Raw genomic sequence first — 20,818 nt, 5'->3', positions numbered from 1 at the left:
CTTAAAGCACCACTTATTTAAAAAAAAAAAAAAAAATTAAAAATCCTAAAACGCCACTTATTATGGAATGAAGGGAGTAGTAACTAGCTAGGAGATATTATAAACCTTTCACATTGGCCAAATATTGGTCTCGAACACTCTACTCAGATGGCAAGGTACTTCAGACAGGCCATGAACTGGCAGCAAGAACTACGATGGGCAACAACTTGCTCGAGGAAGGGATGTGAATGCTGAGGTTTACAAGATGACATTGGCTGGAACCGTATAGTATATATGCCAAGAGAGGAACAATAGAGTCTTTCAATGAAAACGAAGAGCTATCACAACATTGATTCATCAAATTGTTCAGGAGGTACACTGTGGAGAATCAAAACAAACAAGGTTAGCTCTAGAAGACTACAAGAGCTAGACTACTGTCCTATTGTGTAGCAAGGAATTAATTAGATTACTACGGCTGTTTGGTTGTGGTGATTAGTTGGTTTGTATGGCTGGGCCTTGGTGTCCAGTCCTACGTGTTTTTTTTTTTTTTTTTTTTTTTTTTTTTAGCTTGTAACTCACTTGGTAATTTTTTTTTCATCTGAATTAGTAAAATATTGTAAAATAATATATGAAGGCTTCAACCAATAGATAGGGGCATCTTTTGGTGAGGTCAAGTCAACCACTCTAAAATTATGGAATTATGTTCACAACAGAGTTAGAATCAAGATTTTTAGTTTACGGGTTTTGAACCATAATTTTTTTTACTTGGTGCTGAATAGATTAGTTGCACATGTTAAATAAATTTTTAATACAAAATAAGATTTGAGTCAAAATTATTGGATTCTTATTTTAAATATTATGTTTCCAAAGAACTAGTTTGGTGGTATACTAACAGATCAAGGAAAGTAATTATTTTTGTTAATTCTATCTTCATTGTGTACAAGCTTCAACCTTATTCTTACTGGATGATGCACATTGAAAAATTGAAAGTAAACCTATATGATTATTTCCTTTTAGTTATACCATGTAACTGCAGGGAAGCTCTATTTCAATTTTATATTCCCAATTGTCACAAGTTTATTTCACACGCACCTCTTATTCACATAGTTGTTAGTCTGTAAGATCATTAATTCTCCCTTAGCCATGAGTATCACATTCCCCTTAGGAATTTAATGGCCTCGCTAAGATTTATCATACAATCGTGCTATAGGAGTTCGGCTCGAATATCATAGTTATCGGATTACTACTTGCTTTGTTCAAAAACGCGAATACCATATGTGAACTTGTTTTTAATATTATATAACACTACTTTTTCCTCTAAAATTAATTAAAACACAAGCTTGTCATCCTAAAATTAAGGTGTCATCAGAAAATTAAGGTGTCATCAGCTCCTTCCATCATGGCTTCACACTAATTTAGCTAGCAAAGATAAAATTTTGACAACGATCATAATCTTCCACTTTTTAGCCAGATTCTTTTAATCATGAGTTCAATCAATTAGTGGGTCGTATCATTTTTTTTCTCTTGACTTGGTTATTTAAATTGTGATCTTAATACAACAAATTTAAAGCTGGTAGCAGGTCGTGCGTGTATTGTTTTTAATTGTAGATGGATCACTACCATACCATTTCTTGATTAAACAATCACATATAGTATAGATAAACCATGATGTATCAACTATTTAATATATGACGTAGAAAACCAAAACAGTGACTAAAGTACAATTTACGAAAATGAATTTATACCAACTGAACGAAAAGAACCATTCAAGAATTGGATTGAACTAAATTCAGATCATCTTAAAGCAAATTAATGAGAAATAACATCAGATTGAATTCATAATAAATATAAACATATAGTCTAAAGTTCCCAATCAGACTACACGTGGATATTGTTGCCAGAAATGCCCAAATTCACGTGGATTAACTCATTTAGATGCTCAAATTAGTGTGGAAAGAGCAATAAACTAATCAAAATAGCAGAAGCTTTACTCAAATAATTCTAAGTTCTGCCGTAATACTAAACGTTTTGTGGATCAAATATTCCTTTTTGGGTCACAAAAGATTCCCATTAAATTATTAATTAAAAATTAAGCAAGGTGTGCAAAGGGACAGAGCAAGAAACAGAACAAAAACTAAATTTTATTAAGGTTTAGTATCATATTACATGTGTGCAGAGAATATACGAAGCATATTATGAAATTCGGATGACTATCCTTGGTGGAAGTTGTAATTTATTAGAATTTAGACATGTAGTTTAATTAAGCTGACTTTTCTGAGCGACCAAAAAGTTATGACGTACCAAATCATGAGAGTACATATCATTCACTTCATATAATATAAATAATTAAAAAAATAAAATAACACATGAAGAAGTCCAAATGGAGCTCATTCTTTTTAAAATATTTCTGTTTATGGAAATATTTACATTAAAATGTTTGTACCATGCCCAAATTAAATGTACGCGTCGGAGGGTAGTCGCCCAGTTTGATTTCTGCTTGTTTTCTTTTCATTATTAATTTTTTTTTAAATTAGGTTATATACACTGATGTATTACTTAATATATTAATATAGTTTTATAACATACTTAAATCTCATATTAGCAAAATACATGAAAGATGATGGGTATAAGAAAACAAGAATCGGACCCCGGCCAGTAACGAGCTTTAAAGTCGTGTGGATCTAGACCCAAAATATATAATATCACTAGTGGCTCTGCATGCATCCTTAGGCAATAATTTTTTCTAGTCTGAACTAATAGATGTAATTTACCCTATTTAAAAGAAGATAACACTAGGAGTAAGTGAAGATGACAAAATATTATCTCTTGCCTTTGGCTTGGTTTAAATAATCTCATAAATATAATCAAATAGTTTTGATTTTTAAATTTGTCAAAAATAAGCATTTTGAATTTCTGTAAGGCGATATTTAATATATAAAAAAAAAAACGATTTAGAAAACACATATAGGTGTACCTTTTTTTTTTTTTTTTTGGCAATTTCTACTATTTTGGGCTTATTTCTAATATCTAGTGCAATTATTTTGGCTACAATATTTGATATTTTTCTTAATCTATTTCTGATATATAGTGCAGTTTTGGTGTTGTTTGGGATTTAACTGGACTTAATGTTATAGTGTTTCTAGTTAGATCATCATCTTCTTCTTTTCCTTCTTCTTCTAGGGCTTCGTCAATTCTAACATGCCAGAGTTTGTTAAACATTTTACAGAACCCTAACTTGCTCACTATTAACAAATTTTAAAAGATCAGAACTGCTCAAGTGTACATTTAGGGGTTGTTTGGTAGGAGGGATGGGATGAAATTGAATTAATCTTATGTTTTGTTGGTGGGATAACTTCTTTGATATCACATCCAATCCCATCTACATAGGATAAAAGGTGGGATAAGTTATCCCACATAAAGGGTGGAATTAGTTATCCATCTTATTCCACCCAATCTCATCCACATGGGATAACTTATCCCTCCTACCAAACGACCCGTTAATGGACTATTTTAGACATACTCCAAACATAATTGATCAATTTTGTCATAATCCCCAAAGTAACAACTCACTGTTTGTCTGTTGGTGGTTCACTTTACCCTTAACAAGGAAAAGGTTATGATTTGATACAATATTTACCGTCCTTTAATCATGTTTATATTTTCTCTGTATTTTCTAGGAACATTGTCATTGAAGAGTTAGTTTATTCAACAGATGGCCTTTCGTATCTCTAGGAGGTGCTTTAAAGATTTGTGAAATGATAAAGTGCAAAATCGATATAGTTGCAACCTTGAAATTAAAGACACATGGAAGACTTCTGAGTTAATTATTCAGCATTTTAATTAATTTATTTGTTATCCAGTGGTTTAGTTTGATCAATTAACATAGAATACTCGACCATGTAGGAAATATTTCCCTTGTTGGAATAATTTTGTGATTGGGAAAATTTCATAAATGACTACATTTTGAGGGTTAAAAATCTGGAATAGCTACATTTTGCTTATTTACAGCTCGTAGCTATTTTTATGTTCGTTGTATTCATTTTTTTTCGCTGTATTCATAAATACAACGATTTTTTTCACTGTATTCCTGAAATGAGTATCTGTATTCATAAACGAGCTCCCTGTATTAATGAATAAAACAAGTAAAACTAAATACATAAAAACAAAGATACACCAAATATTAACAAATACACCACTAAAAAAATGAAATTTAACAAAAAAACTCAAAAATGTGAATACAATCGCTGTATTCATGAATACAATCACTAGTTCCGGCCAGATCTAGAGACGATTTCCAGCCAGATCTGCCGGAAATTTCAAAACAACAACAACAACCCTTATGCGCCGCCGTGGTTGGCGGACGGAGCCGGATTCAGTGGAAGCAACACTGGTGGTCGGGGGCCAGATCTGGAGGCTCTCTTTAAGGCTACCATATTTAAATTTCAACATCCATTTTGGTTAATACATATCTCGAAGAATTGAGTGCCAAGCTGCAATCTTGGTGATCAATGGCTTTTGGTTGCTCCGCTTTTCACGCTTTATTAAAGCCTAGAATCCCTTCTAAGTCCATCATCATTCTACTTGCCTTATTTGTATCACTTAGCAACCAGTTGGGGGTTATATGAGTAAGTGGAAGAACAATAATTACTTCAACTGCCCTTCTCTAATGGCGAAGAAGGGAGAAGAGGGGAAAAGGGAGAGAAAGTTCAGGGAGAAAAGAGATGGGCGAGAGAGAAGGAGAGAAAAGAGGGAAGAGAGCAGTGAAGAGAGAAGAAGGGGGAGGAGTTATTATATTAGTTAACTTGTGTAATTGGGATACAATATTTAGCTACTAGATGTAATTAAAGTAAAGTGTAATTACTAAAAGTAAATACCACTTATATGTTCTCTATCCAAGTAAATTTCGCTTTGAGTATTTTAGTTTACAAGTAAGCATCACTGGGGTAGGAGTATTTTATGAATATTGTTTAATGTAGAAGAGCATATTCGATAACTACGCCAATAACACTAGATTTCTGTGCTAATCCAGTTTGATACATTTAAATATAGGCAATGATAATTTTTTATTTTATTTCTCACTCGGTGTCAGACAATTCATATTGGGCCCAACAAAATTCGAATTCGCGCAGAAAAGTTTCACATTTAGGGATAAAGCGTTTTCTAACAAAGGCGACTTCATACCCAGGACTCAAACCAAAACCTTTAATTAATGGTAAATGAGTACTTATTATTCCACCGCAATCCTTACTTGTTAGAAATGATCAGACGGAAAGGTTCAACTGTGATGGAAGCTAGGCTAAGATAGTCCGAACATGTGCAGAGGAGGAGCGCGGACGCACCAATGAGAAGGTGTGAAAGGTTGGCCATAGTGGGTGTTAGGAGAGGTTGAGATAGGCTGAAAAAGAACCGCGAGAGGTGATTCGGCAGGACATGGCACACCTCCAACTTACTGAGGATATGATCCTAGATAGGAATATTTGGAAGTAGAGAGTTAGTAAGTAGCCGAGTGTTGTAACATCTTTATGAGGGAGGGCTAGTCTCATCTTCTCATTTTCTTTTTATTAGTAATAGCATTACTATTAGTACTACCGTAGTATTTTATTTTTTTTACTTCGTTTTTATTATTACTTGTTGCTTCACTAGTTGTATCTATCTTGTCACTTCATTGTCGTTATCTTTTCCACACAAGTCTATTTTGGTAATATGTTATTGTGCCAAAGGTCTATTTGAAACAGACTCTCTACTCCTCAAAAGGTGGGGTGAGGTCTGGATACATCCTACCATCCTCAAACTTCACTTGTGGGATTACACTGGATATGATGTTGTCATATTTTAGGCTATATTTAGTGTGAATATCCTTGCTAAATAAAATTATCGATATACAGGTGTGCGCTTGATATGATGGAAATCATTTAAAAAATATTTTTTAGGAAGGAAATCATATTTGGATAATTAGAAAATATTTTCAGCGAAATTTTTCATCGCAAGGTAAAAATTACTTTTTTCTCACGTATGAGCAAAAGTCATTTTCTTGCAACTATCACTATTAACTTTCATATTACTTTTTTTTTTCCGGTAAATTCAGATGTGCATTTCCATAATTAATCTGGTGGTTCCTCCAGGACATTGCCCCGGTTGACCACATTTGAAACCATTGTAGCATTTACAAAATCTTCCGGATTAAAATGCTGGGCATCTCTGTTAGTAGCAGTTACAACGGGGATATCACCAGTACAATAATATCTAGCATATGTAGTTCCCTTCATGTCTGCCCAAAATTTGGCTGATGCATACACAAGAGAAACTACCATGGTCTTCTTTTCTCCAAAAAGTTTTTCCTTTGTTCCTTTCTTGGCCAGTGCGTCAGCAACTGAGTTCTGCACCCTGTAAGCTTGTCTTACTTCCGGCTTCCCCACCATCTCTATCAAGCACCTGCATTCAAGGATTAAAGGAGCATAAGTATCATGGCCTTGCTCTAGGATATGCAGTACCTCTTTATAATCACATTCCACTTCTAAGGGTCGTAGTCTCTGCTCATTTGCTAGATTTAATCCCTGTATAAGAGTTGTTAGTTCTGCATGAACAATAGAAGAAATTGATAATCCTATGATCTAGTTCCCACTACTATTTCTAATGACACTTCCAATTTCTCCTATCCCAGTATTAGCATCAAAAGCCCCATCTGTGTTAAGCTTAAAGAAGCCTATTTCAGGTGGTTCCATTTTACGTTTAAGGTGATGTTGTTGCTAGGTACAGTTGAGTTTCTAATGAGCATAGCATACTCTACGGCAACACTAATGGTAGTGTTGTAGCTAACATTATTGCATAGGTGGTTGAAGTGATTCCTATTTCTATTTAACCAGATGTTCCAGAAGCAGTAAGGGAGAAGATTATTCCATTTTGAGTGGGGGGTTATACTGCTTGTTTTTCAAAGTATTTCAAATTAACTGCCAGTTGGTCAGGTCAATGTTGGTGATGGTGACACCAGGGCAACTATGGGCACACACTTCATTCCAAAAGGAGGTTGCAATATGGCATTCAAAGAATATGTGGTTCAGGGATTCATTAAAGGTGTCTCATTGTTGACAAATGTTGGAAATGGGATCTCTATGGAGGAGAGATAGCTGTTGGTGGGTAGTCTGGCATGATAGAAGGTCCACATGAAGAACTTCATTTTATTAGAAATCTTTAACTTCCAAATCCAGTTAAAGTCTCTGGTATCATCCTGATGGGAGTTCTTGGCATTAGAGTCAATGATGCTATAAGTAGATTTAGTGCCAAACTTGTCACTACTTTGAAGGCTCCAAGAAATGGTGTCCTCCTTAGTGGTGTCGGAAGGGATGAAGGTGTTTTGGATAGCCTCCCTGATGTTGGAGGGGAGCTCAAAAGGGATTAGATGGAAGTTCCAGCTGTTGTGATGGTAGATGTCTGCTACTTCAAGGTTGTTGTCACACCCTTAATCCGATAGGGTGTGATGGGCACCCGACCCTTACCTAGGGCCGAGCGAACCCGCAGACTTTCGTAATACACATAATCATACTGGGCCCACAGAACGTGTCAAAATGTAGAAGGAAAATTTTTCAGAAAACAAACATACTTTTCGTCTTTTTCAAATCAAATAAAATCCGTAATCATATAAAATCTGTAATGTAATGCATACTGATATATCGGCTTACATAGCCGCTTACAAACAAATCCGTAACATAATGCGTAGTAACATATCGGCTCGCCTAGCCGCTTACACAACCGACATACTATACACTCGACTCGTCCGCAAAGTCTCTAACATAACTCCGTATATCATAACTTTAACACTCGGCGGGCGCACTCCGGAAGAAAATGGAGCTCGACAATCCCGCTGAAACATCTTCAACTCATCTGTATGTACCTGCGCGGCATGAAACGCAGCCCCCGAAGAAAAGGGGGTCAGTACGGAATATGTACTGAGTATGCAAAGCCGAAAATACAGAAAATGAAATCATAACCGAAATCAGGAGTACAGAAAGTGAGCATCATAACCTGAATACCAAAGTACCTATATCCGAAATACAAATCATACATAAGCAGTGCAGAGAACAAATATAACCATCAGAATGGCCAAAATGCTTAGCTTTATTTTGAAAAACATTTCCGCCTCACATATACAGAAAGTAGAACATATCATATAAACTGACGTTAACCGAATGCCGAGGAACGTACGGCCCGATCCATAAATAGTATAATAATGCCGAGGAACGTGCGGCCCGATCCATATATAACATAATGATCACAAATCATCAGATTATCATATCATCGAATCATCACATATCATATCATCAAATCATCACATATCATATCATCATCCCATATATACATACATATAGCGTGTCCGCCCTATAGTAAGGGACTCGGTGTATAGCGTGTCGCCTCTCTAGTGAGGGACTCGGTGTATAGCGTGTCCGGCCCTACTAGTGAGGGACTCGGTGTATAGCATCATGTCATCATCATATCATCATGCACATAGCGTGTCCCGGCCCTCAGTGAGGGACTCGGTGTATGGAGTCATCACATCATCCTATTGTCATATATCATATCAAACTTCGTATCACATCATATTTCGGAATACACATCATACTTTAAAATACAGAATAGTGCGCACGATAACATAACCGGCCCGGGACTTGGCGAAAAATGTAACAACAGAATGCCCGAGCAGAATCATGAGTAGCCAAATATAGTTTAAAACATTTTCAAAGACTTAATAGGTTAATCAAAACGAACCATCATTTGTAAGCCAAAACGGTAGTCAAATCAGATTTTCTACCGAATATTACTCGAGAACGTATCAAACCGAGCTTCAGAAACCGTAGTCACTTATCAAAATCCCATACATAAAAATCCTTATTTCAGACTCAACCGATAAATATATAATTATACTCGGGGGTCGGGAAGGTAGTCATATTAAGTTCCTTTCAAAAAGTCGTTAGCATTATCCAAAGAAAAGTCGCGGGACCCACGGACGGGCGTCAACCCAATCCAGGCCCGCCTACGAAAATCATAGTCATCATATGTTATCGAATCATTATTACAAACTCGAAAGATAAGTAACCTGATCGTACTTGAAATCGGAATAATAGTCATATCATATTCTTTCAAAAAAAATCGTCAAAGTACATAGAGAAAGTCGCGGGGCCCACGGACGGGTGCCAATCCCATCCGAGCCCGACTACGAGAGTTGGGGGAACGTTATGCCTTATGAAGTTACCTATTAGGTTTCGGGCGATCCGGGCTCGTATGCGAAAGTTACGGGCGTTTGAAGTCCGGGGGCCTCTTTTAGTAGCAAAATTCTTTATAAGACTTTTGAAATTCAATCATACAAAGATACATAAACCATAGCTTGTCCACATAAGGGTGCCAACATCAAAGCAAATATGGCTCATAAACGTGCTCGGATTTTTAAGAATAGAATTACCCCGAAGCTCATAACATATCATAACTTAGCCATATCTAAGACATGCCAAAAGAAGGAGGGTAAACTTTACATACCTCGATTGCTTCCTAAGCTAATCCAAACCCAAGTCTCGGTTTCTCAAAATCTACAACACGTCATTTGATATCAACATTAGCCATAAACATCGAAGAATTCAATTCCAAAACCATCACTTATTCTACGTAAATTTGGCAAAGACTTCCCCTATAACGCAACAACCCGAGATTTCAACTCGGCCAAATTCATCAACAACAATACCAACAAACATTCTAGGAACATCAACAATCAATTCAAAACGCATTCTAACATTAACTACACTTTTCTACATAATTCAACAACATCCCATTATATTCAATCCAACTATTTACATTCAAACCAACCTCCACATTCGTACGTTCAACTACTAATCCGAAACCATTCAAACAATATTCAAGAACATTTTAAACAATTCCCACAATATTTCATACGGCCCAAGCAACTTGCAACCTTACCCGAAGCCCTTCAATTTCCATAGGAACATCAACAACACATTTTCTTCTTCCAAATTCATAAACTACATCAATAATCCGCATGTTAACAACATCATTTTCATTAATTCAAGAAACTACATTAAATTCACATTAGCTTCTAAAAACAGCCCATATACGTTTTCCACTTCAACTTACATCATTAAGCTTTCATTATCATCATATAATCCACAACAACAACAACCAAAACACTAAATAAAATTAGTTCATCATATTCTACAAAACACCCCACTACACGGCTCAACTTCAACACGCAACATATCATGATTTCCATCCATTTTTACACACTACAACACATTCAAAACATCCATAACACAGCTAATTCCAACCATTTAACCCACATAAAACAGCCCCTTAATCCATAAATCTCAACAAAATAACACACTAGTTTATAACGCTATTTTCTCCGTTCTAATCCGTTAAAACTCTAATTAAACTTGTTAACAATGAAAAAAGGGACCTTAGCCTTACCTTAAGTATGCAGCCAGCACGTCACCCTCTTCTTCTTGGCTGATTTTTAGCCCAAATTGAAGGCAACGCAACGTACAACACTTTTCTCTTCATGAGCTTCGCGATTCGGGACTTAGATTGTGGTCAAAATTTGGTTTCTCTCTCTACCTCTCCTCTCTCTCTCTCTCCATCTTTGAAAATTCTGGATGTTTTGGTTTGAAAAATAAAGGGGAAAGTTGAAAATTTCACTTAAATGGCGTGGGTATTGGGCCTGACCCGACTTGGAATCGGGTTGGGCCGAATCCTTTGTTCAGCTCGACCTTTCTGCCTTAAAACGTCCATATCTCCTTATCCCGATGTCGCCTGTGAACCCACAACCTATGGTTGGAAAGATATTTCAATTATCTACAACTTGCATTCTGGGAGTTTTCCCAAATTCCAAACTCATAATACCTTTTTGGCCCCTCGAAGTCAGATCACCCGAAGACGTTTTCTTAAATCGTCCCTTTGGAGGGCTTACACTCATTTTTAGCTTATGGGTCCTTCTTAGGACTTGATCAACTTCACATGTACTACTCATATATCTCTTCATATGTCCGTTATAAAATCCCAACATGTGGGTCCCACCTTAACACACGGCCACTTTGGCCTTTTCATGAAATTTTTATTTCAACTTCTAGCCCCTAATTTCCCTTAATATTCCATACCAATAAAATTCATAAACAACTTATACATTACACCAAATCGAAAAATAGCCTTGTCCTTAACTTGTCGCAACTAACTTAAAATATTCCAACGTACAAAATACGGGATATAACAGTTGTCCAAGCCTAGGGGAATGGGGCCTATGATGTTGCTTATGATGGAACCTATTGTCACGACCCAAACTGTAGGGCCGCGACTGACACCCGATGCCTTGCCTAACTGAGCATCACCGTACCATTCATTCCTTTTCCGGTATCCTTATGTGAGCCCATAAACCATTTATCTCTTACTTGCTATCAATTTATCAGGAAATTCAGCAAAACTCTTCGCAGAGAAAATACATGAATATGCTGATCTATATGACCTGTATGGACACTGTCGACATCTCGACACACCATACACAAGACACTGTTTGCAAAGTCTCTAACATGGACCAAGATACTATAACATAAGTCGGGACAGGGCCCCAACGTACCCATAATGCATATGACACATATATATAAACATATGTACTCCGACTCGGCAATACTCCGAATAGAAATGGCGTTCACCAATCCAGCTAATAACCCGAAAACATCCTACAGGTGGTTCTCTACTCATCTGTGGACACCTGTGTGGCATGAAACACAGCGCCCTCAGGAAAAGGGACATCAGTACGAATAATGTACCAAGTATGTAAGGCAGAAATGAAACAACATATCAATACTCAAATGATAGGAAGAATTCAACCTGTACCTGTGACCGTCGCTAAGGACCATGAATATGCATAATATACTTTTGAAAACATTTATATATGTATATGCACCTTTACTCATTCTCTCCTTCGAGCTTCGCCCCGTCGGACATCATATCATATAGGCCCATTCGGGCAGCATAATCATCATATACCAGCTGATCAGGTGGTTTGTGTATATAATGTCGTAACTCTTCCCTTTCCCCATAAAATCATGATATGTACGTATTTTTATATATATATATATATATATATATATATATATATATATATATATATATATATATATATATATATAAATGAATAATGCATGACCAAACTTATAAGACTCGGAACTCCCTTCGGAGTGACTCTCTAGTCATCATAACCATACGCCCCCTTTGGGACTTGGAATCAATCAAGAAATGTATGGAAATGTGAAACATTGTACATGCCCCTTCGGGACTTAGGAACTTAAGAACAATATGCTTGGAAGCTCAATCATATGAATGTCAAAGAGTCAACTTCTCTAACGTTCTAAGAGTAGAATCATTATGGAGCAACATTCGTTTACGTTTAGTTCTATCATGGGTCATGCCAAAATAAAAGAAAGGATAACCTTAACATACCTCATTTGATGCATTGTTACCTCGAATGAATTCCTTATCCCAATGCTCATTCTTTCTCCCGAACCTATATCGAAGAATACGTCCTTAGTTATTTTCCACCAACCTCAAATATTAACTTTTGTAAGTCGCATATTAACAAATGATTTGGGTTACGGGAATTTCGGCAGCATCTCTTCTGTTTCTATTATTTCTCCAAATCAACAACAATAACCACAACAACAACAATAACCAAACCTATATCAATATCAAATCCAATTCTATCAATAATTCACTCCATCAACATTATCAATAACATGACATTCCTTCTTTTACTCAATTTACCCAAATATGCTACAATTAACGATTACAACCTCGAATCAACGTAATTCCATAAATATAGAGGGAAGGTCTTACCTTAATGTGCTCAAATTGATCCTTGACAGCAAGATCCCACCATATTTCCATCATTCCAACAAAAATTATGACAATACGACGTTGCTACGAGCCTTCCGAGCTTTCTAACACATAAACTTCAATACACAAGGATTAAAATTGGCCTAAGGCCATATGAGAACTTATGTTGCTGTTGTAGGAGTTGCCAGAGAGGTTTGGAGGTGAAAATGATGGATAAGGCCCCTTTTATAATCGACTCCACCGAGTTAAGTCGGTTTTGGGTCGTTTTCCGAATTTTTGCGAAGTATCCGCGAGCTTCCGGCAGTCTGTTTTGAAATGCCCATAACTTCCTACTCCGATGTTGTATCGACGAACGGTTTGTTGTGTTGGAAAGTAGACTCAATGAACTTAAATTTGGATAGGTAGATCGCACCATAACTCTTCAGCTTCGAAGAGATACACTTCCTTAAATTTGCTTCGAAATTCTGTCCAAAATCTTTGCAAAATTTTCCCAATGTTTTGACAAACTTAATTTATTCGATTCACTTGATCCCGAAACCTTTAGGTACTTAGTTAACACTTATTAAAGATCTTCCTTGACCTTATAGTAGTCCTATGGCCCCTCCGTCCTTACGTTAGTTCACTTACAACACAGACAACGGAATATATGTAACATCAATCTTGTCTTCTTTATTAATTCAAAGGGACTTCATAGCATGTCTCACTTACATTAGCTTATTACGTAACGAAATAGCACAAATTTTTTTGTGGTGTAACATCCCCTCCCCCCCCCCCCAGTTTCACACCCCAACCTTGGGTAATTCCTTATAATTCAAATCCACAACAGAGAAGCAATACTATTCTCAACATAAAGAAGTCTATCAATTAGCCGACGAACGGTGAGCCTGCTTTAACATAGTTTTACGGCATTAATCCCTTCTAACTCCCTTTTAAAATTTATTTTACACTATCAACCCACGCATGAATACATATACGTCACATTTTCAGCCACTCAATAGAACAAAACTTGCTTAACACATATACACGATACAACTATCAGTTCAAGTACACCATTTATCCGTTTCTCCCATCTTAGATTTATGACATCATCGAATCACACACATAAAGAGGAAAAAAGATCTTACCTTGGAACATCTTCCACAATACCAAATCACAACCTGACAATATTTTTTTCTACGGCTCTGTACAACAAAAGTAAGCTCAATCTGTCAAGTTATCATATAATACCTGTTTATAACACAACATCATCATCTATTCCTTCAACTTACAGCTTGTATTAACTATATACATCTTAAAATATTACGTAATCTCATCAACGGTTGGATACGAATTTTCAAATCTCATCAAGTCAAGGCAGCCCAAATACGATACAAACAACTTCAACAATCGAGTTTACAAATTCTGATCGTCGCCTCATAAGTTATTACCGGGGACATACTTTAGATACTCATAATAGCTCTTCGAAAATCATAGACAAAAGATCATACCTTGACTGCCTTTGTTCAAACTCTTTACCTCTTTACTTCACTACAAGGTAACCTCCGAAGCTCTTGGATTCACATTAGAGGATAGAAAGCGACTAATACCTTTCTTCGGCGTCCCTGTTCAGTTTCTCTTAACCGTACTTTTCTTTCAGATCAAAAGGAAATCAAGGTGAGATATAGAAGTTTAAATGCTTGTGACTCCTCTCTAACCGCACGATCTAGATTTCAAGGAAGGTAACAATCTAAATGCCCTGTAGCCTCCTGATTATAAATGTGGCATGCTATACATCCATAATCAAGACTCTACTAGACACGGCTTACAGATATCCCTAGGACAAACCTGCTTTGATACCAAGTTTGTCATACCCCAACCTTAGGGGTGTAGCCGGCACCCGGCACCCGAAGGGCCGAGCAAACCAACTGTGTTATCTAAACTCTGTAACGTGAATCATAGGCCGACGAGGCCGCTGGACAATAATAGTAAGAAGTATATCATGACAACCTGCAAGTAAAAAAGGGCCAACAACACATATATGCATAACTAGGGCCGACAAGGCCACAACCAAGAAATACAACTAGTCAGAAGGCCGGCAAGGCCAAACACAATACCTGTACACTAACTGATAGAGCACTAATATGCATCAACTGGTCGGGATAGTGGCCCCAACGTACCCATAGCCATACTCTCTCTCTCTCTCTCTCTCTCTCTATATATATATATATATATATATATATATATATATATATATATCCTATTTAATGACTCTGACCAGCAACTCCGGAGAATGGAGTGCAAACATCCCTATTGAACTTTGGTATCCTACTGAGAAAGGTATAACAATCCGTCTACCGTACCTATGGGCATGATCACAGCGCGTAAAATGCGTCAGTACGAAAGATGTACCGAGTATGTAAGGCAGTAAGCATAAACATAACATAAGCATAAGAGATATTGATAACTTAGGAAAAGATGTAGAGACAACCTGAAATTCTGAACGAGGCCACTGAGGGCGACCATAATCATGACATAAATGTAAATGCATGCCCGTAAAATCATTCCTCACTGTGGAGGCATATATCATATAACAACAATAAATCTCTCTGTGGGGTGAGCTCATCATCATAACATCATCTATGCCCAACTGATCAGTGGCAATGCACAGCTACGTGCCTACCGGGTCGCCTACAACACGGCTCGATAAAGAAAGAAATACATCTAGGTGCACAGCTACGTGCCTACTCGGCCGCCTACAACACGGCTCGGTAAAGAAAGAAACATGTCTAGGTGCACATATAAGTGCCTAACCGACCGACTATAGCGCGGCTCGGTAATGAAAATAAATACATATATATAAGTACAATGAAAGGCTGACCTCAGAAGAAATATCATGGAAAGATTCGGAGTGACCTATCGTCGTTATCCTCCGACTATCATTATTGTCGCTACGTTTATCATTATTTGATCATTAGGCCAAAGAAGTAAAAGTACAAGTAAACATCTTATTATGAATTATTCATGAAGCCAAAGTTAGCCAAACTCTTATGAAATATGATCGACACATATTTGCAGACTCACCGTACCATTCATTCCTTTTCTGGTATCCTTATGTGAGCCCATAAACCATTTATCATTTACTTGCTATCAATTTATCAGGAAACTCAGCAAAACTCTTCGTAGAGAAAATACATGAATATGCAGATCTATGTGACCTCTATGGACACTGTCGATATCTCGACACACTATACACAAGACATTGTCTGCAAAGCCTCTAACATGGACCAAGATACCATAACATAAGTCGAGACAGGGCCCTAACGTATCCATAATGCATATGACACATATACATAAACATATGTACTCCAACTCGGCAATACTCCGAATAGAAATGGAGTTCACCAATCCAGCTGATAGCCCAAAAACATCCTACAGCCAGGGTCCTTTACTCATCTGTGCACATCTGTGTGGCATGAAACACAGTGCCCCAGGCAAAGGGACATTAGTACAAACAATTTACCGAGTATGTAAGGCAGAAATGAAGCAACATATTAATACTCAAATGATAGGGAGAATGTAAGAGTCAACCTGTGCCTGTGACTGTCGCTAAGGACCATGAATATGCATAATGTACTTTTGAAAACATTTATATATGTATATGCACCTTTACCCATTCGCTCCTTCGAGCTTGGCCCCATCGGCATCATATCATATAGGCCCATTTGGGCAGCATAATCATCATATACCAGCTGATCAGGTGGTTTGCGTATATAACGCCGTAGCCCTTCCCCATAAAATCATGATACGTACGTGTATATATATACAAAATTAAGATTGCTTTTACATGATTGATAACCATGTTATTTTGTTTTACAGTAATAATACAGAGGTCACAAATAATGTCATGACATGCTACGAAACAAGTAAAAATGACGACGAACAAAACAACGATCAAGAAGAAGAGATAACTGGACCGAAAGGGTTGATGGAGGTCGAAGAGGAATATGAAAATAGACTAACACCAAACCTAGAGAAAACAGAGGCAGTTAATCTAGGGAATGAAGAATTGATTTGGGAAACTAGAATAAGTGTACATTTGACAGAAACTGAGAAAGAAGGGTATTAAAGTTTGTTGAAAGAGTATGAGGATGTTTTCGCTTGGTCATACGCCGATATGCCGGGTTTGAGTACCGACATTGTCGCTCATAGGTTGCCAATCCTAGAAGGATTCACCCCAGTGAAACAGAAAATCAGGCAGCCTAAGTCTGATGTCAGCATCCAAATTAAAGAAGAAGTAGAAAAATAGATTCAGTCAGGGGTGGTGGAAGTGACACCATACCCGACATGGTTAGCGAACATAGTCTCGGTACCAAAGAAGGACAGGAAAGTAAGGATCTGTGTGGACTATCATGATCTTAACCGCGCTAGCCCAAAGGATAATTTCCCACTCCCTAACATTCATATACTTATTGACAACTGCGCCAAGTATGAGGTACAATCTTTTGTGGATTATTGTGTGGGCTATCATCAAATACTGATGGATGAGGGAGATGCTCAGAAGACAGCGTTCATGACACCATGGGGGTATATTAGTACCAAGTAATGCCTTTCGGGCTCAAGAATGCCGGCGCTACTTATATGAGGGTGATGACCGCCATCTTTCATGATATGATGCATAGAGAGATCGAGGTATATGTGGATGACGTCGTCATCAAGTCCCGAGTGGGTGAGGATCACCTCGAACATTTGAGAAAATTCTTCGACAGACTCCGCAAATACGATTGGAAGCTGAATCCTGCTAAATGCGCATTTGGAGTGCCTGCTGAAAAGTTGTTAGGATTCATAGTCAGTCGTAGTGGTATTGAGTTGGATCTGGCAAAGATCAAAGCAATTCAAGAACTCCCACCACCAACCACAAAGAAAGAGGTCATGAGCTTCTTAGGGAGGTTGAATTACATTGTACGTTTTATCGCTCAATCCATGGTAATTGTAGAACCAATCCTCAAACTCCTCAAGAAAGATGCTCCGACTAAATGAACGGAAGATTGTCAGAAAGCCTTCAACACAATCAAAATATACTTGTCAAATCCACCCGTTTTGGTCTCGCCAAGGTCGGGAAGCATTTTACTGCTATACATGTCAGTATCAGAGAATGCTTTTGGGTGCATGTTGGCATAAAATGACAAAACAGGCAAGCAAGAGAGAGCCATCTACTACATCAGTAAGAAGTTCACACCTTGTAAATTCAGATATTCTATGGTGGAAAAAATGTGTTGCGCTCTAACCTGGGTGTCTCAGAAATTCAGACATTATATGGCTGCATAAGCGACTCATTTGATCTTAAGAATGGACCTCCTAAGGTACATCTTTCACCAACCTATGCCGATAGGGAAGTTGGCCATATGGAAAATGCTATTAAGTGAGTTCGACATCCAATACATCGCACAGAAAGCAATTAAGGGGCAAGCATTAATAGATTTACTGGCAAGAAGCCCAGTAGATGACAACCCCGTACCTTTGTGGACTTACTTTCCGGATGAAGAAGCGATAACAATTGAGGGAGAAGAAAATGAAGATAAATTAGGCTGTAAAGTATACTCTGATAGAGCGGTCAATTTTAAAAGATCAGGAATCGGGGCCGTTTTGGTTTCAGACTCAGGCCAATATTATCCAGTGGCCGCCAAGTTGAACTTCAGTTGCACCAACAACATGGCTAAATACGAGGCATGTATCTTAGGTCTACGTTTAGCCCTTGACATGGATGTGAGAGATCTTCAGGTAATTGGCTACTCGGATCTGTTAATTCATCAGGTTCGAGGGGAATGGGCCACCAAAAATGAGAAGATCATACCGTATGTTGGACTTGTGCAAAGACTGGCAGATCGGTTCCAAGAAGTCAAGTTCAAGCATATACCAAGAACACAGAATGAGTTTGCTGATGCATTGGCAACAATAGCATCCATGATTCAGCATCCTGACAGTAGGTACATTGATCCAGTCAAAATCGAAATCAAAGATCAACCAGCCCATTGTGCTTTTGTAGAAGCAGAGATTGATGGGAAACCCTGGTATGTCGACATAAAAATGTATTTGGAAAAAGGAGAATATCCTGAAGGAATCACCATCAATTAGAAGAAGACTATCAGGAAGTTGGCAAATGGTTTCTTCCTCAACAAGAACGTTTAGTACAAAAGAACCTCGAATTTGGGATTGCTTAGATGCATTGACTCCATTGAAGTCACAAGATTGATTGAAGAAGTGCATGCTGGAACCTGCAGGCCTTACATGAATGGATTCGTGCTAGCAAAGAAAATCTTAAGAACAGGTTACTCTTTTGGATGACTATGGAGAATGATTGTAGAAAATTCGTCCAATAATGCCACAAGTGTCAGATTCATGGAGACTTGATAAAGGTTCCTCCAACAGAACTAAACGCAATGACATCGCCTTGGCCATTCGCCGCTAAGGGCATGGACCTCATAGGGCCAATTGAGCTGGCAGCTTCAAACAAACATGTCACGACCCAACTTAGGCTCGTGCGGGCACTTACCTTCCCCCCTTGGTAGGCGAACCCTCCCGTTTATATAACGCTTCGATCACATAACATTCCTTTCAAAAGCATTTGGAATTTAAGAAAAACAACGGACTTTCATTTATAAATACTAACTCAAATGTTACATAATTTGACAATACATTTTTACATACTCGATACAATTTTTCCCATGACCTGGTCTAGACTAATACAAGAACGACTAAGTAAATTTCAGAATGACAGCATATTCTAAGACTCAACCTCCAATCTCAGAATGAAATGAGAGGAGGCCTTCCAGACAAGCACCACATAACTTTCGCATATACTTCAATCAATCACCTGAAACAATCTACACCTAAAAGGGTGTAGCAAATGCAATATCAGTACAACCACACGTACTGAGTAAGTATCATAGGCCGATAACGGTTAGTAGTACATATCGGTAAAGAATTTCACGAATAATGATGATAATCACTAAATCAAATCACAGATTCCAAGCAGTAGATCACAACTTCAATATAACTTAAGTCACAAATAATCTTCAACGAATTATACGTTGGCCCAAACACCTATACATATTCTTAACATCTTTACGTTCACCTTGCTTGACACAATACACTACGAGTCTAAGACTAATTTAACAGGCACAAGTCAACAGTATAAGTCAAAAGAATCGAGTCCAAATGTTCATTATTGCCTATGTATAGCACCTAAAACCCCATATGATAAGTCTGAGTATATCCGATACAACCAATCATACGCTATAGTCATCACAATACGATCATCGCAACCGAATCATCACAATCAAATCATCACAACAGAATCATCCCAATATAATCATCTTATACATCTCGACCAATCATAATGCAATGCAATGCGATAATGGTATGAATGTGCGATGCCATGTCAATGAGGTGTACATATGTACTCCGGACGGAAATATCGACGTCTCGGTAGTACAACCCAGCCTGACTCGCGAAGTCTAAGTGCCACCCGTCCCAAATCTTTGCCCAACAGATAGACGGGACCTTGACTAATTGCTCACAGGAGGAGCCTCACCGGCACCACCCTGGGGGACTCGCGGAGTCCATGCACTAACAACGATTTTGGGATAACATCGGAATCGGCTATGCAACAGCGATGCCGTCGTAGATCATCGGTCATCGGCCTCTCACAATCACTCAAGTAAAGAATCGCTCAATCAACGATACCGGATAATTACTTGCTATCGGCCATGCATTATGAATATGAGAAAATGTATGCAATGCACATCTCAACAACTCCGAAATTGAACCTCGGACATCGGCCTTCTCATAATCACTCAAGTAAAAGAGTTTATCAATTATCAGTTTCATACAATCAACGATTTCGGAATGGATCTTCGGACATCAGCCTTTTATAATCACTCAAGTAAAGAGTTTATCAAATATTAGTTAACTCAAT

Source organism: Lycium ferocissimum, chromosome 6 (genome assembly GCF_029784015.1).
Source record: "Lycium ferocissimum isolate CSIRO_LF1 chromosome 6, AGI_CSIRO_Lferr_CH_V1, whole genome shotgun sequence".
Classification (NCBI taxonomy): Eukaryota; Viridiplantae; Streptophyta; class Magnoliopsida; order Solanales; family Solanaceae; genus Lycium; species Lycium ferocissimum.
Note: the sequence above shows the minus strand (reverse complement) of the source record.